This window comes from Prionailurus viverrinus, chromosome F2, assembly GCF_022837055.1.
Source record: "Prionailurus viverrinus isolate Anna chromosome F2, UM_Priviv_1.0, whole genome shotgun sequence".
Lineage (NCBI taxonomy): Eukaryota > Metazoa > Chordata > Mammalia > Carnivora > Felidae > Prionailurus > Prionailurus viverrinus.
The window spans coordinates 28,634,984-28,653,655 of NC_062578.1; the positions used below are offsets into that span (position 1 = coordinate 28,634,984).

General features: G+C 43.8%; 1 long non-coding RNA gene across 1 annotated transcript; it reads left to right on the plus strand.

The window, feature by feature from the left end:
* Nucleotides 1-884: 884 nt before the first annotated feature.
* LOC125156708 (uncharacterized) lies at nucleotides 885-6,975 on the plus strand. Its single transcript, XR_007148733.1, has 2 exons — nucleotides 885-931; nucleotides 5,315-6,975. It is a non-coding gene; the product is annotated as an uncharacterized LOC125156708 (long non-coding RNA).
* Nucleotides 6,976-18,672: the final 11,697 nt, after the last annotated feature.

The window sequence follows — 18,672 nt, forward strand, 5'->3', positions numbered from 1 at the left end:
CTTAGTTTTCAAAGAGGAAGACCAGGCAGAAAAAGTAGGAAGTTTGCCCAAAGTCATATCTGAATCCCTGCTATTGGTTTGATTCCATGATGCCTTCTTTTTCTCCAAAAGTAATTAATTGTAAGTATTCTCCTCTCAATTAAAATGATGCAAATAGCAATTTACAGCATATTATTTTCCAATTAAAGTAATTCAAATACTAATTTGTAGTGTATTCTTTTCACAATTTAAATCATTCAACTCCTTTTTATTTCCATACTTTCAAGACAACTCCAGATATAATTGAGATCTATCTTATGGTGTCCCAAAAGCAAGTCTATGGATCACGACTCCTCAGAACTCACTCGGAGTTGTCTTCAGTGGAAGTGAGAGTCTTTTTCCTAGTTGCCTAGATGCTCATCCAATACTGCTACAGTGAGTCAGACGACTTCTCTAGGTCCTGTTTGTAAGTATTTCACATTTTAGCACTTTTGTGCTAAAATATTTATTATAGATATTTATATGAATATTTGATATTTGAGATTTATTTGATATTTATATGATATTTATTATGAATAGGTCTAAAATGATTTTAAGTTATTAAAATTTGAAGTGTGGCAGGAGGTTCCAGGTGAACCCCAAACCGGAACCCACGGACTCTGTCTTTGAAAATAGTACGCTGCTGGCCCCCTAGGTTGTCTGAGTGCCTGAACTGATATACACTGGAGCTTTGGTGTGCTTTTTTGTTCTGTTTTTAATTTTTATTAATGTTTATTTATTTTTGAGAGAGAGAGTAAGCACACGAGTGGGTGAAGGGCAGAGAGAGAGAGACAGAGGATCCGAAGTTGGCTCCACGCTGACAGCAAAGAACCGGATGTGGGGCTCGACCTCACATAACCTCGAGATGATGACTTGAGCTGAAGTCAGAAGCTTAACGGACTAAGCCACCCAGGTACCCTTGGAGCTTTGGTTTTAGATTGAAAGGAATGTTGTTGGTTTTCTGTTTGTTTTGTGTTGTGTTATTACCTTTCAATTTAGGGGCCCAGGGCAGAGATGAGGAAGAAGAGAAGAACTGAGGGGACAGATTTTGAGTCTCAGTAGAGAGAAAGATGAGGACCAGAAGCTGAAGGAGGTGTTTGTATGATTATTCCGGTGAAAAAAATAATGCTGATCAGCACCCCAGTAACAGCATGATTCAGGGTTGGGACAGGGTCGTTCTGCAATACCTACCCCACCCCTACATGCACACTTACCACCAAATGGCACTGTGAGGGTGCAGGGTAATGCACCGGGGTGGGGGGGCTTGGCCAAGCAGCAGTCTTAGGGAGCACCTGGCAGTGGTGAACTCAGCCCTGAACAGCTATGAAGCACTGCCCAGGCGGGGCTGAGAACTCAGAAAGGAGTTGAAGTCTGACAGGCAGGAAGGGTTAAGAATCATTATAATCTGGGTATTAATGTGACTTTATTTATACTCGAAGGCTAATGGGCCCAGGCAACATTCCAATTACAAGAGGAAAAATGAAGTGAAAGATGGGCTGAAGTGCGTCCCCCATAATTCATCTGATGAAGCCCTAACCCCCAGTGTGATGGTATTTAGTGACGGGGCCTTTAAGAAGTAGTTAGGTTTAAACGGGGTCACAGAGAGGGGCCCTGATGACTGGATTAGTGCCCTTATAAGCAGAGACCCCAGAGCTTACTCTGTCCCTCTGCTCTGTGAGGACACATTGAGAAGGCAGCCTTCCACAAGCCAGGAACTGTGACCAGATACATTTGTGTTGTGTAAGCCACCCAATCTGAGTGGTTTGCTCTAGCAGCCCAAACTAAGAAAACTCCTGTTTCAAAACTTACACAATGTGAATATATCTTTGTAAGTAGGCATTTCTGTTACGGTTTCTGTTATGGATGCGTCCCTATTTCACAGCTGTTAGAATATATTTTCCTTTTCAGTCATTGAAAGAGCCAACCAAAAGGTTTTTACAAATTTTTCCCGCTTAAAAGGCCCCACTTTTACAGCATCAAAGATATTTTTCTATTTTTCAATGACTTTCTTTTTAAAATGCCTTTTTAATTATAAGTTAATGAAATAGGACAAGTCCTCCCCCCCCCCCAAACAAATGGCAAAGGACTTAGTATTTCTGGTTAGTATCACCATTTAACAAGAGCTTGGGTCTTCAGTCCAGAATCTTCCTTCCTGTCCCTCTCCTTTTTGAGCTATTTATCAAATGACAACGAAATGAAGAGATGGTTTATCTCTTCTGCAAGTTCCCACTGTAGAGACCTGGCCTTCCTGACCCTCTCATTGGCACATGAGACAAATGAATGTAGGACCCCCTCTTTAGGTCTTCACCTCATCTCCCTGTCATATGAAATCCCCAGAAGTGGTAGTGAGGTTTCCTTAGGCCAGTCTTACAACTGTGGCCATCCCTCTGTGGACAACCTTCCTGAGTGCAGCAGGCAGATCCTTCACCCTCCTTGAAAGCATGCTCTGGAGAACACAACTCACTTCCTCAGATTTTCATAAGATGTACAATTGAATAAACTTTTCTTTTACCATCTAAAACCGCTATAAAAGAGGGGCACCTGGGTGGCTCAGTCAGTTAAGCACCTGACTTTGGCTCAGGTCATGATCTCAGGTTCGTGAGTCTGAGCCCCACATCAGGCTCTCTGCTGACAGCTCAGAGCTAGAGCCTGCTTCAGAGTCTGTGTCTCCCTCTCTCTCTGCCCCTCCCCTGCTTGTGCTCTGTCTCTGTCTCTCTCAAAAATAAGTAAACATTAAAAACATTAAAAATAAATAAAAAATAGGGGCGCCTGGGTGGCTTGGTCAGTTAAGCATCCGACTTCGGCTCAGGTCATGATCTTGCATTCCATGAGTTCGAGCCCTGCGTCGGGCTCTGTGCTGACAGCTCAGAGCCTGGAGCCTGTTTCAGATTCTGTGTCTCCCTCTCTCTCTGCCCCTCCCCCACTCGTGCTCTGTCTCTCTCTGTCTCAAAAATAAATAAACGTAAAAAAAAATAAAATTAAATAAATAAATAATAAAAAATAAAACGACTATAAAATACTTAACTATTTTGGCTATTTGGGTTTTATGTTTGTTACATTGTATTCATAATTATAATACGTAGCACATAGACTAAAACTAATGTATTTTTTTCCACTGGGCCGGGGGCGGGGGGGGGGGGGGAACAGGAAACAAGTAATAGAAACAGAAATATGAGTTGGCAGAATTTTTCATAGGGTTTAACACATGCCATAATTTTTGAAAATCAGAATGTATTTGGCTCTTAGGTAGCTTGATTTGTCTTGGCTTCCTTTTTTTTTTTTTAAGTTTATTTATTTTGAGAGAGGAGAGAGAGTGAAAGAGAGGCAGAGAGAGAGGGAGAGATTGAGAATCCCAAGCAGACTCTGCATTGTCAGCCCAGAGCCTAACATGGGACTCGAACTCACGGACCACGAGATCGTGACCTGAGTGGAAACCAAGAGTCAGACACTTAACAGACTGAGCCACCCAGACGCCCCAATTTGTCTTTGTTTCTATGTGCTATCCCCCATCACTGCCTCAATTCATTTGCAATTATCATAATATATACTAAAGCACTTCTTTAAAGTTTTTAATCAAAAGCATAAAATCTCCAAGTGTAGCTTTCTGAGAATCCACAGCTCTGACTTAAAAGTTTTTGTCCTCAAAAAAATGTTGAAAAAAAAATTTAAAAAAAAAAAAAGTTTTTGTCCTCTGTAAAATATATGACTCTCAGTAAATTTTCACACCCGATTTTAAGAGTTAATATTTTGCCAGTGTTAGTTAAGCAAACCCAAAAATGTTAAGAAATTTCAAGTATTCCTTAAATTGGTGACCCTAACCAAAATTTCTGTTATCAGCCCATGTTAAATTTTTTAGTGCTTAATCCATACTGCCTTAATGTCTAAAAGTTCCATTCAAAACACGAAGGTTTAAAATACATAAACCACACACACACACACACACACACACACACACATCATACTCTCTTGGTACCATTTATTGCTAATTCGCAACACTTACTGAGTTTTTCTTCTTGAAATTTGACTAGAAGAATTAATTTTTAAATCAATGTTGTCTAATTGATAAATATGACCTTCTTTCATTCTTTCCCCCAAACTCAATCCTTACTGACAAGCTCCAGAGCACTTTGATGGTACCGCAGATCCCTATTATATCTTACAGAGTTCCTGCTAGGACACATTGCTAGTAAGTACATAGTAGACACGCATGCTTAACAAGTTGAGGTGCAGTGAAGGGGAGTTGAGAACGTTGAAAGAGAAGTTTCACAACCAGTTCTTTGTGTTTCATCGTTGTGAACCTTGAGCCCCTTAAAACACACACACACGCACACACACAAATTTTGCTTTACAGTTATTAAACATTATGAGTTGGTTACACCAGTCACCATATTATAGACTAGAAATATTATTCTTTCTTGAATTGGACAGTCTGGCCCACAACACGAAGCTGTGTGAACACTAAGAGTCTTAGAAAAGACTGCAAGAGCACATCAGAGTGTCATCTTTCTCAGCATTTTCCCTCTGTCTCTGTTTGTTTATGGGTTTTTTGTTTGTCTTTGTTTTGTTTTGTTTTGCTTTGTTTTGGAAAAAAGACCGACAGGTAAAGAAACTACAAGCCCATCCAAATTGTTCTCTAGGAGGAATTTTCGCACTGCTGCTTCTGCGTGTTTATCCATGAAATCTGGTTTCTAGGACTCGCACGTGTAAGTGCAAGCCAGGGAGGAAGAATATGTTGATAGTGAATGAAGAAAGAATTGTGCCGGAATAGACACTTCAACACAATGGGTCAAGAGCAATTTGCTGCCTTTATTCCCTCTCCCTGTGCTGTGCCATTTATGGAGTCAGGAGAGAAAACAGGAGAGGGGGTGGTGGTCTGTGCCTCAGTGGGGAGAAGAGGGTCCCAAGTGTACAGAGTCAGGGCAGGAGAGGGATAGTGCAGCACAACGTGATTTCCTCGCCCATGAGGACAAAGAAAGTGACACATGGGACAAGACAATCCAGTTGGGTTCAGAAACAGAAGGGGGAGATTTTGAATCCCCATCACACACAGTTGAGGTGATATCGAAAGAATACACACATGGGAGGAAGAAGGCCTAGAGCTGGAGAATGTGCTAGGAATGAACCTGGATCAAGGCTGTGGTTTCAGGGAGGGAAAGAGGGAGGGAAAAGAATTCTGAAATAACCTGGAACAATAACTTGGCATGTCATTAGGTGGAGAGGAGAGGGCCCCGCCAGGCAGCGAATCAAGAATCATTCCCAGATCTCTTGCTCTATGATGGTGGTTCTCCACTTTCAGCAGGTATCCAATTACCTGGAGGGCAAGCTGCTGCTGCTGCCGCTGCCGCTGATCCAAGGACCACACTTTGAGAACCACTGTTCTAGAAGCTGCTTGTCTTTGCTAAGAGAGAAGCTTGGCTCCACCAGAGGACAGTGAAGGAGAAATGTGATGTACTTTCCAGTCCATCGAAAGATCGTGATGGGATACACAGTATTCGGCGATGTTATCTCTGAGGTCAGTCGGGCTCTTTCAAATGGTAAGAACTTCATGCTTTTGTAATTAATTCAGGACGTATGTTAAATTCCTAAATTGAGCTATTTGAATGTGGGGATGGTTTTCTTGATAGTGGTTTGATGTTTTAAGAAAGTCACTGCCTACTCGAGAAACCATGGTCTCCCAACGTAAATTTCCCATGGGAAGAGCTCCACAGAGAAGAAAGGGACCCGTTGTTCCCCCCTGTGTCAATTGAAATGTACAGACACCTGAAACCCAAATAAATGAGCAAATAAAAGATGAAAGCATACAGGAGATCATCCTTCAAATCCACAAAGACGAAATAATTAAAAACTAGGTGCACATTACAGTGGTAATAATAAAACTTAATAATATGTAGTAATTACATAAACAGAGAAACTGTGTTCCTCCAGGGCCTACTCCATCATTTTGTCTTGAATTATGATTCACCTAAATATATATATATATATATATATATATATATATATATATATATTCCAACTTCAGACCCTAGAACTATGTTTATATCAGTGGTTCTCAAACTTTAGCAAGCATGCAAATCACAGGGAGGCCTTACTAAAACACAGATTCTGGGGCACCGCCCACAAAGCGTCTGGTTCAGTAGATCTAGAGGAGGCTCAAGAACTTGCATGTCAAACAATCTCAGGTGAAGCTGATGCTGATTGTTCAGAACCATACTTTAGGAATATATTAGAATTATCTGGGGTGCAATTGCTAAAAATCCCAATTCTTATACCATACCTCAAAACAATCAAAATCAGAATCTATGGGGTTGGAACCCAGGCAGCCATCAGTATTTTTTTTTTTTTTAAGTTCTCAGGCAATTCCAATGTACAGCCAAAGTGGAGAATGTCTAGTCAGATCGGTAGTTCTCAAACTTTGGCACACGTCAGAATCACCTGAAGCACTTGTTAAATCCCAGAGAGCTGGCCCTTCTTCTAGAGTTTCTGATTCAGTAAGTATGGGTTGTGTCCAAGAATAAGTATTTCAATCAAGTTCCCGGGTGGTGATGCTATGAATCCTGGACCACACTTTGAGAACGATGGGTTAGACCGACTTCAGTTTGACTGCACTTGGTCTGTTGGGGGATCTGGTACAAAACACTGAAGTTAGCTTCCCCTCTGACCCTCCAAAAAACAACAAAAACTGGGCATTGGGACTTATATCTTCTGAGATGGTGTTTGGCCTAAGTGTGCTGTCCATGCTCTCCAGGTGATTCTAATGTGCAGCCAGGATTGAGAGCCACACAAAACCAAGGAAAGGCAGGGATGGGATACATGTGTCACCTGCAATGCTTGCTGCTCATTGGGTTAAATATGACTTCTTCCAACTAAAACATATTCCTGCTTTAATCACTATATGCAACATACATCTTTGCCTAAGAAAAGTACTACATTGAAATAAATGCAAGATTATGACAGTCATTTCTGAATTTGAGAAATAACTAGGTTAAGCCAGGAGGGGATCCCCCCCGCCTTTGGTTGCTATAAATACAACTTACTGTCTGAATTTTTTTAATGTAACATGGTAACCCACCCCTTTGGTGATCTGTAGCTAGTCATGTAAACAGAAACATTATAACTGTTATTATAAAAGCAGTTTCCTATAAATGAGAATTTATGCTTATATCTAAATAAACTTGAAACCTGATCAAACACCCTGGCTCCAGGAAAATAACTTTGGGTTTGGACAACACAAACCAGAGTAACGTTTTACTGCCAGTTGAAGTTTTTGAATATACAGGGTCATTTTTAATCACATAGTATGAGAATAGCTTGCCTGTCACAGACAGTAGAAGCTAAGATTTGTAAATGGGGTGGGGGTGTGGATGGGGAAGTGGCAGATGGAGTGAGCTCTTAACTGGAGCTTTCTTGGCCAGCTCTATGATATCAGACACAGGTTGGTAGATAATTACTTTTTACTTCACTTTTCACTGGAAGCAGTAATACTATTGTGTTTTAGCAGCTGATTCGCTGTTACCATTCATGACCCTTCTAGGATATACTATTCAAGGTCCAGTTCTTACACTGAGAAAGACTTCAGAAATTTAGCACTGGAAAGGCTGAGAAACCACTTCACACCCATTGGAGTCAATGTAGTTAAAAAAAAAAAAAAAAGACAATAGCAAGTATTGGGGACATCTGCAGAAAGTAAAACCCTCATACATTGCTGGTGGGGAATGTACCGCCAATTTGGAAGCTCTTTGTTGGGGTGCGTGGGTGGCTCAGTTGGGTAGGTAGAAGCTCTTTGTCAGTATCCTTAAAAGTTAAACACAAAGTGACCACACCACTGAGCAATTCTGCTCCTACGTATTCACCCAAGAGAAGTGAGAACGTGTTCATACAAAAACTTGCATGTGAATGTTCATAGCAGCATTATTCACAATGGCTAAAAGGTGGAAACAATTCAAATGTCCATCAGCTGATGAATGGATAAAGAAAATGTGAGTATAGCCCATGCAATATTATTCAGTAATAAAAAGGAAGTCTTGATATATGTTACAACATGGATGAACCTTAAAAATATGCTAAGTGAAAGAAGCCAGTCACAAAAGGTGACACGTGATTCCATCTAGATGAAATGTCTAGGGAAACCTGTAGGAGACAGATGTACATTAGTGGTTGCTTAGAGCTAGGAAGTCAGGGAGGGAGGGGTATAGAGGGGGTGAAAGCTAAAGGATGGGATTTTTTGAGAGGATGAAAATATTTTCAAAGTGACTCTGGTGAATGTACTAAAAACCACTGAATCGCCCACTTTAAATGCATGAATTATATGATAGGTGAATTATAGCTCAATAAAGCTAACCTATATGGAATATAGCGTACTGGGTAAGATCAGAAGCAAATTTCCATCAGCCCATCTCTGAAACCACTTTGGACAAGACCTCTGGGCGCATGCGCGCCCAGCGGCTTACAGCTGGATCCCGGGAGCCCCGTTTAGCGGTACGGGCTCTCTCCCTCCTTGGTCTCTGGCTTGCCTTCGCTGCACTCAGGCCTCTGCAGTAGCACGCGTGGAAGGCGGGCCACTCGTCACACACAGAATAGGACCCGAGCGCGTTCCTCGAGGGAGCCGGCGGCTCCCTGCAGAGGTCAGCGGGGTGCCCAGTCCTCACGGTGCAGCCTGCGCTCCTAAGCTGGCGGGTCCCTAAGCTGTCCAAGGAGGCTATGTGATGACCGTCTTTCTTCCCTTTCTCTTCCCCAACAAAGGGCAACTGACCTGCCGCATGACCTGGCAAGAGCTGAGATTCCCTAAACACGCTTTCCCCCTATTGTGTGCGGACGTTCCCAGAAGCAGAGGAGCGGCGGGACCACTGGAGGGACGCGCGGGACAGGGAGGCCCCGGGCGCCGGGATCCCGCTGGCCCTCCCCCGGGGCGGACAGCGAGTCGCCCGCCGCCGGCCTGGGCGGGGCGGGGCTGGGGGGGTGGGAGTGGAGGAGGGGGGCTGTAATTGCGGCGCAGTCCTGGTTCCCACGCTCCTATTGTTGGCGACTTTGTTTCCAATTCCCATCACGTGTGCTAATTAGTTAGCGCTGCTGGCTGGCTGGGAGGCGTGTGGCTGGCCTAAGAGCAGAAAGATCACTTCCTGTAGGGAGCCGAGCAGGCTGAATAGTAGTGGGGTTCTTTCTCCTTCTCCTATGGGCCTCCTTCTCTGCCTCCCAGGAGGGTGGGAGTGGGAAGGGAACGGGAAGAAATGCTGATTGTGGCGCAAATGCCACTGAATTGCAATAGCAACCCAAGGGGGGGGGGACTAAGGGAGGGAATAGTGGAAGGAGGATTAAAGGAGAAACTCCCGTTAGACTCCTAACGAAATGCTTTACCAAATTACCTTCACAACTTTGTACAGGGAGTCTTTTCCAGAAGGAGATAATCGAAAGGCATTTCAGTGCGTTCATTAAAAAAAACAAAAACAAAAAAAACACAAGGAAACAAAACAAAACAAAACAAACCTTTCACACTGTAAATAAAACCAGCTCAGGCATCAGTGTATGATAGGAAAGAAGGATGAAATGTGGTGAGTCATGACTTTGTAGTCAGTGACTTGTCCTGGAATTTGAAATTCTGGGTTTTTTGCACTTTGGTACTAAGCTCTTAGAAGGGGTGGAAAAAGGTGTTAGAGACCACTGACAGAAGATAGTAATAACCTGGACAAAATACATGGGCTCAATTAAAAGAAAAGTGCTTTCTATATGGTCTTTCAGTGAGTTACAAGATTTAGTAATGCTTTGATTTTCACATAGAGGTCTCCACTTTGAAGATATAGTATTATCCATACTTCTTCCCTATAAATAAGAGGAAAGCTGGCTTTTGTAAGGATTTACCGAATAACCTTATATGCTGTAGCAACAGGGAGAACGTTCTACCCTTTCCCATGGAAAGTGGCAGCGAGGTGGAGGAATAAGCTCAAGGGTGACTTCATTCAATATGCATGATTCAGCAAGGATATTTTTGAGTACCTCCTGTGTGCCAGGGACTGGGCTAGGGCTGGAGATGGAGAGATGAAACATCCAGAACCTGTTTTTAAGTAGCTTGCAAATCTAGTGGAGAGACAGATAAGTATGTAAACCAGTAATTAAAGATGACTCAGAAGTGGAGGTCTGTACTGGGGACTGTGAGGGCCAGAGGAGGGACACCAGATCCAGACTGAGGAATCTGGGAAGGCTTCCTGGAGAAGGAATGAGTCGTCTCACACTTAAATGGCAAATAACACATGGCCAAGAGAAGAAGGGAGAGAAGGGCATTCCAAAAGGAGGTAACAATATGTGCAAATGGCCAAGGGGTCTTGACAGAGTATGAGGTGCTCTGCAAACAGGTATGAATGGCTGCAGCACAGGGCTGGAGGGGTAGGCATGGATAAGCTGGAGGGGCGGGGATCGTGAAAAGTCTGATTCAGGACTTTGGACTTTATCCTAAACACCACGAAAAATTTTAAGCAAGGGAGTAGGATCATGAGATCTGTCCTTTAGGAAGGTAACTTGGGCAGTGGTTTGGATAATGGGTTGAAGCGAGTTGGTCAGGCTTGAAGCAGGGAGAGGAGACTGGGGACTAACCCAAAAAGAGACTGAAATGAGACACAGGTTGGAGGAGGTAGGTCAGGTTCAAGAGGTGTGTAGAAGGTGGAATGGATAGAACACGGAGACCAGTGTTACTTTGCCGTAAGCAACTCGCAGGAGTCCGAGACCACTCCAAGTTTCTATCTTGTATACGTGGATGAAGGATGGCAGGATTCCCGGAGATAGGCAACTTGGAGGTCAAAGAACAGGCTTGAAATGGAATGAGATGATGAGTTTGGTTTTGGCCACGTTGTGTTAGAAATGACTGTGGGGTATCTGAGTAGCGACGTCCGAGAGGCATATGGTTATATGACTATGGAACTCAAAGAGGGTAGGGTGGGGCTGGGGTGGATGAGGTAGCCGTAAGGGGCAAGAGGTCAGCATGGTTTGCCCTGCACTCACAGCGGTCATACTCAGGGACGGGTTCTCCACAAGTAGTTTCCAGATACGCTGCTCCAAGAGGGACTTTGGAGACTGTATGATCCCACACATGGGAGGTATCTAAAGTATACAGTTCACAGAAACAGAAAGTAGATGATGGTTGCTGGAGGTTGGTGGTGGAGGGGAGGGAGAAAAGGGGAGCTGTTGTTTAGTGGGTATAGAGTTTCAGATTTGCAAGATGAAAAATTTCTAGAGATCCTTTACATAACAATATGAACATACTGTGATACGTTTTGTTTTTAAATCACAGTAATTTTTTTTTCAACGTTTATTTATTTTTGGGACAGAGAGAGACAGAGCATGAATGGGGGAGGGTCAGAGAGAGAGGGAGACACAGAATCGGAAACAGGCTCCAGGCTCCGAGCCATCAGCCCAGAGCCCGACGCGGGGCTCGAACTCACGGACCGCGAGATCGTGACCTGGCTGAAGTCGGACGCTTAACCGACTGCGCCACCCAGGCGCCCCAGTAATTTTTTAAAAGGAACTCAGGAGGGAAGGAGAGAGCAACCCTGCCAGCTACCTTTGGACAGCACTAAGATAAAATCATTTTACCTCCCGCTAGTGCACTCCCACCCATCCTTGGTGGGAAGGTTAAGTTGGAACCAGACATTTTAAGGTTTTTTTTTTTTTTTAATGTTTATTTATTTTTGAGAGAGAGAGAGAGAGAATGAGCAGGGAAAGAGCAGAGAGAGAGGGAGATACAGAATCCAAAGCAGGCTCCAGGCTCTGAGCTGTCAGCACAGAGCCCAAAGTGGGGTTCAAACCCACGGACTGCAAGATCATGACCTGAGCTGAAGTCAGAGGCTTAACTGACTGGGCCACCCAGGCACCCCTCGAACAGACATTTTAGAATAGACAATATGAGGGTTGCCTAGATGGCTCAGTAGGTTAAGCGTCTGACTTCAGTTCAGGTCATGGTCTCATGGCTCATGAGTTCAAGCCCCTTGTCGGGCTCTGTGCTGACAGCTCAGAGCCTGGAGCCTCCTTCGGATTCTGTGTCTCCCTCTCTCTCTCTGCTCCTCCCCTACTCATGGTCTATCTCTCTCTTTCTCAAGAATTAATAAAATATTTTAAAAAATTAGAATAGACAATATGAATCAAGAACCTTAAAAATGTTTATGACTTATGACCTACATATTCTACTGCCTAGAATCAGTTATAAATAAGAAACCAAAAATACTGGAAGAAAACATAAAAATATTAGGTATAATTTTTTAAATGTTTTATTTATTCTTGAGAGAGAGAGAAGGCATGAGCGAGGGGGAAGCAGAGGGAGAGAAGGACACAGAATCCAAAGCAGACTCCAGACTCTGAGCTGCCAGCACAGAGCCTGACACGGGGCATGAACCCACCAGCCACAAGATCATGACCTGAGCTGAAGCTGGATGCCCAACCAACTGAGCCACCCAGGCGCCCCTTAGGTATAATTTTTAAACTAATTGTTCAATAATAGAAAAACAGTAAAATACCATACAACTGTCATAAATTTTTACAAAGAATTTACCACCACATGGGAAATATTTATAAAGGTAAGTGAAGCAAAATTCAGAACACAAAATTGTATCTATGCTTTGATCACAATTATGTCAAACACAACCTGTATACAGAATAAAGGCCTGGAAGAAAACAGACTAAAATGTTGATAGTAGCTATCTAGTTGGGGCCATTGGTGATTTTTTTCCCCATATGCTTGGCTATATTTCCATATTAAGTGTATATTCTTTTACAATTATATAAAGTAGTCTGTATAAATTCTCTAATTTTTCTGCAAAATATTCTATGATTCCTTCGACTTTAAAAGACGCGATTTGCATTTAGTTCAGAGCTGCAATAGATTATTACATAACTGATTTATAAATGTGTCAAAAGCCAAAGGGAAGGAGAAATAATCGTCCAGGAAAAACTTAGAAAGTTTCTGAAAATTCCTCCATTTGAATATCCTTTTCTTTTTGATGCTCTTGTGTGGGAAAGAGGAAGCATCAGGAAGTGATGTTGAACATTTTAGCTGATTATAAGTGCTAGAAAGGCAAATTAAGCCCTTCCCTTTAATTGGCTGTAATCAGTTAAACAAGGTAATAGACCACCTGTGGCCGAGATGGAGCCAAGTCTTAAGGAGCCCCTGAGACCACAGCTTTGGCACTGAGCTGCCCTAAGGTCGGCTGGGATGGGCTTTTGATTCCATATCAAGTTACTCAGGCTATGCCACAAAGAAACATTCAATCAAAACCTGAGTGTATGGTTTGGTTTAGAATGTGTTGATAAAAGAAAGAAAAGTATAAAAGTTTTAAAAGAAAAAAATAAAGATATATATAGATATATAGATAGATAGATAGATATTCAACAACCAAGCAAGTAAAGAGCATTTCCTATATGCCAAGTGCTTTGCTAAGCACTTCACATCTAATTGACTTATTAACAAGCCCATGGGATAGATTCTATTAGTATCATCATAATCATCCCTAGTTTACAGATGAGGAAACTGAAGCACAGAGTAAGACTGATTGGGTCACACCGCTTGTAGTTGCACAGCTGGGACCTGAACCCAGACAGTCTATCTTTATCAACGACACTCCCAACCACTACACTACACTACTTCTCAAGGTCTCGCTCAAGTTATGCCTTACTAGTTAATTGTGAATTCCAAGCGCACCATAGGCTAGACTTTGCATTCGGAGCCAATATCTGCAGTATATTCCTACCTCCTTATGTCAGCATCAACTTACAGAAGCAGCATTTGGGAAGTGAAAAAGCCAACTAAAGATGAATCATCAAACCTAAAATTGCCAGGTGACAACAAATGTCACACTTTACTCATGCACCATCTCATTTGAGTTTGGGGCATGACACTGAGATGATTTAGTGAGGAGCAACTAAGTGAGCACTCCTTTGGAAGCCAAAAGATGTTCACATGTGGTTTGGCCACAGTGTGGCAAGACCACTTCTCCCACAGCTAGGATGGAGTCTGGGCTGGCAACAGAAGAAGGCTCCTAAAAGAGTGCATCTTGGGCCAAGACTCTTCTTAGCTAAGGATGGGTCCTCGGAAATTCTCCAGTCATCCAAGTATCCTTTGGACTCTTGTATGACATGAAAACAAATATGAGGATGCAAGTCTAAAAATAAGTTCATCATCTTCTCCCAAAACCAATTCTTCTTCCCAGATCCCTTAATCAGTAAATGGCACCACCATCACCTAGTTGCCTTGGTTCGTGAACCTCGTGGTTGGCCTCCCAACATCCACTCCACCTGACCTCCTCCACCTCACCCCCCGCGATTGTAAGTCCACCTTGGTAGTCTTATCCCCCATGCTAGTGATTGATTGGTCTGAGGGTAGGCTGGTCTAAGTCAATCTAGGCCAAAGAAACAGAATAAGCTTCTTTCAGACTTCTCAGAAAGAGGGGCCAGTTTCTCCCTCCCATCCTATATGAACAAAAACACATCACTGGTAGTGGCCCTCTGTTGATGTGATAGGAAACCAGCTTTAGGATGAAGCCAATGCTGTGGAAGGCAGAATGGAAAGGCAAGGAATGTTGGGCTGATGAACTCATAAACCCCCCAGCGGATCCTAACCTTCTTAAGTCTTCTGTTGTTTGAAAGAATACATTTCCTTTGTTTCTGCCCAGTGAGGAAGGGTGTCAATCATTTGTGATGGAAATCGTCCTCACTGATCTATTTTGCACATCCAAACAAGCATCAAGTTCAGTCCATTCTCCTTCCTAAATGTTTCAAAAGCCACACACCCCTCCCCATCCCCATTTCTAATAATGATCCTTTCAGGCCACCTTTGACATCTCATCCGAATTACTGCAAAGCCTCCTTTTATCAAAATGCCTGCGTTCATTTGAATAGGCCTTAAGACAAAGTAAGAAAAAGAATGTGAAAGGTTGAGGCTATGGCAGGCGCAGCAAGAATTTCCTCACCTGGTCATACGTAGGGTGAACTTTGAATGCTACCATGCCTCAACAGTCCCAAGAGGCATCGCAGGAAGCACCCCTCCATTCTGGGCTCTTCTGACCCTGTGGACACTGTCCTGAGTGGATGTCAAAACCACCTACCTGTGGTCCTGTCACTGTGCTCAAATCCTTATCTGTGGCAGGTCCTTTTCCCGGTCTGTCTGCTGCCTCGGCAGAAACCCCAGATGACACAGCCTCAGCTAGTCCAGGGTATGGTTCTCAGCAGCCTTTGGACCTGGACCAGCCATTACCATCCGGCTTCATCTGGGTGTCCACTCATATACACTGGAGCCACCTGGCCAGGAAACATGGTTATTTCTGTCAGGGCTGATTTCAGTCCAACTCTACAAACACTCATTGAGTGCCTTCTCCATGCTGGGAACATGCTATGTCTTAGGACCGATAGGGAGCATGTCCTGCTCTTTGTACCCCACCATCTGACACATAGGGTGCTCCAAAATATTTAAGTGAGTCATGGAAAGATTCAATGGCAAATGTTTTAGTGTGCACTCCAGCGACTCACAATCTATTGAAAAGATAAACCCAAAGTCAGGCTACCACAGGGCTCACTGGTACATAAAACGCAACAATAAAAGTAATAGTCCATCCTGAGGCGTCAAGCAGTGTTCTAAGAACTGATATATATTCACTTATTTAATCTGCACAACTCCTGGCGTATGCATATGTGTCATCCACACTTTACGTAGGAGGGAACTGAAGCTCAGACAGGTCAGGTAAGTTGCCCAGAATCACCCAGCTGGTAATGTGAAGAAGGTGAATTGGAGAATAGGGAAGGGAAATGTTTATTTAGCTAGGAATCTGGAAACTTATCATGGGAGAATGGGTTTTAAGCTAGACGTTCAGGGAGGAGTAGTAGGTCTTCAACATGCTGGTGGGGGTTGTATATTCCAGATTGGAGAAGAGCATAGGTGAAGACTTAGACGTGGACATTGCAGGGTATATTCTGAGGACAACAAAGTCACCCACGGCTGAGTATAGGGTGTACAGAGGAGGTGTCTATGGTGGGAATTGAGACTGGATAGGGGGTGGGCAGCTCAGTCGTGGAGGGTCTCTAATGGCGCACCCAGCTATCGGTCCTTCCTGTTTCAGTCCATCATTTGTTCTGGATTCTCCCATCCCTATTCAACCCAAATACTCCAACTGAGGCTTCCCCAGTACCCACGTTCAGGGTAGTCCCTAATTTACCTAAGCCAAACAACATTTTCCATTCCCCTGGCCACAAAGATGGGTTCGAGGTTGGGCCTGTGACCTAACCCTGTCCAATCCAGTGAATCTCAAGATTCTTGCCCAGCACCCTGAGACAGCACTCTCTCTCTCTCTCTCTTTGAACGCAGTCAGCACAGTCCTACAAGCTGTTGGCTTCTTCTTGAAGCCTGGAGCCAGCTCCCACCGGTACAGGATGAAGCTGGCATTGTGGGAGGTGCAGCAGGCAGACACAAAGAAACTCTGTCCTGAATTACATCACTGGGCCTCAGGATTAAACCATCCAGTAGCCAGTCCTTCCATCTCCGGACCTTGCCATCACATGAACCTAAAAAGTAGATATAATAAAAATATAAAAAAATAAAATAAAAAGCTTGAGTCAGGTTTTTTAATTATTTGCAACATCAAGAGGGCTAACTTATAAAAGTCTTCATGTGGTTTTAAAGTATTATTCTGGGAAGTGGTTTAGAAAGGTCATGTGGTGGCCATGCAGAGGGTAAAGTGGTTAGAGAATCTCGAAGCAGAGAGGTAGCTAGAGGCCACAGCAACGTGCCCAGTGAGACTTAATGGAGCAAGAATTAAAGCATTGACAGTGGACATAGGGGAAGATGTGAAAGAAGATGCATTTGTGCAACATTTATTTAAAATGGGCTAAGGGGCAGGTCACGATCTCGCGGTCCGTGAGTTCGAGCCCCGCGTCAGGCTCTGGGGCTGATGGCTCAGAGCCTGGAGCCTGTTTCCGATTCTGTGTCTCCCTCTCTCTCTCTGCCCCTCCCCCGTTCATGCTCTGTCTCTCTCTGTCCCAAAAATAAATAAACGTTGAAAAAAAAAAATTTAAAATGGGCTAAGGGGGCGCCTGGGTGGCTCAGTCGGTTAAGCATCCGACTTCAGCTCAGGTCCTTTGAATAGGCCTTAAGACAGGGTTCCTGGATTCCAGCCCTGCATCGGGCTCCGTGCTGACAGCTCAGAGCCTGGAGCCTGCTTCGGATTCTGTGTCTCCCTCTCTCTCTGCCCCTCCCCTGCCTGTGCTCTCTCTCTCTCAAAAATAAATAAACATTGAAAAAAAATTTTAATAAAAAATAGAATAAAATAAAATGGGCTAGGAAATTCATCTGGGACTGAAACCTTCATTTATCCTATGTCATTCTATAGCAATGAATGCTTGTTTTGGAAAAACAACTCCTAAAGTTGTCAGGTCCCTGAAGTCTGTTTCTTCCTCTTGCCCCTGCAGAAGGGAGACAAAGGAAAAGAGAGTTGTTAGTTATTGTCCTGTTATCTGACTTATGTTTCCACTTCATGCTATTCATTCCTTAATCATATTCCACACTAGATAGCTCGTCATTTCAGATGTTTCTATCCTTCAGAAATGTGCAGCCTGCTATTACATCCCTCGTAATTATCAAGTAGCCCAGTTCCATTTATTTAGCTCCTTTAAATCTTTCTTCATATTTCAGGGGTGTCAGGGTGGCTCAGTCGCTTAAGCATCTGACTTCGGCTCAGGTCATGATCTCACGGTCCATGGGTTCAAGCCCCGTGTCCGGCTCTGTGCTGACAACTCAGAGCCTGGAGCTTGTTTTGGATTCTGTGTCTCCCTCTCTCTCTGCCCCTCCCCTGCTTGCACTCTGTCTCTGTCTCTCTCAAAAATAAATAAACATTAAAAAACTTAAAAAAAAATCTTTCTTCGTATTTCAGTGCTTTTTAACTCCTCTGTGTAAAGGAACTATAATCACACTTCCCTCCACTGCATTTCACAGCTCCTGAGTGGCAGCGGCCCAGTGTGCACAGCATGCTGGGTGTGTGCGGTCTCAGTGGGAAGAGCGGCATGGGACCAGGTGCGGCCCTGAGCATCAAACAGAAGCCTTGAGTGGATGAATTCTTGAAATGGGTCTAGCTCTGTCCAGCTGGGTGGTGGAGGAGAGGCCACTTAACCTCTGAGTCTTAGTATCTCAGCTATAGGACAGGAATGATTCTTATCCCATTAGGAGGCTCTCGTCTACCATCTTCTCTTCCTTTATCCCTTCCCATCTATTCCCCAAGGAAGATGAGGGCAGATAGGGATGAATCAAGGACCTATCCCTGGGCAGAGTGATGAGCAGTAAAGACAGTCTCACTCTCCGAAGAATACTGATCTTTTTCAATTGCAAACCCTTCAGGGCTAGAGACTCAGGGCTGCCCCAGGCTACTCAAGCTTCTTGGATTCTTGGAGCTGTTCTGCTCTGAGGAGATGAAAAGGGCCAAGTCGGCTCTAGGCTTAAAAGGAGTCTCCCTTTCCTCTCCTTTGCTTATCTCCCATTTTCTTGGACCATTCTCTCCTTGGACTCAGAGCAGGAGAACAGAGGGCTGAGAATTAAGTGCAGCTTGCTGGCAAGCACTGAGAAAGAGCCTTGGCCTACTTATGGCATTGCTGTCTCTGCCTGGTCACAAGGAGCCCTCCCAGCAGTCCAGCCTGGCTCCC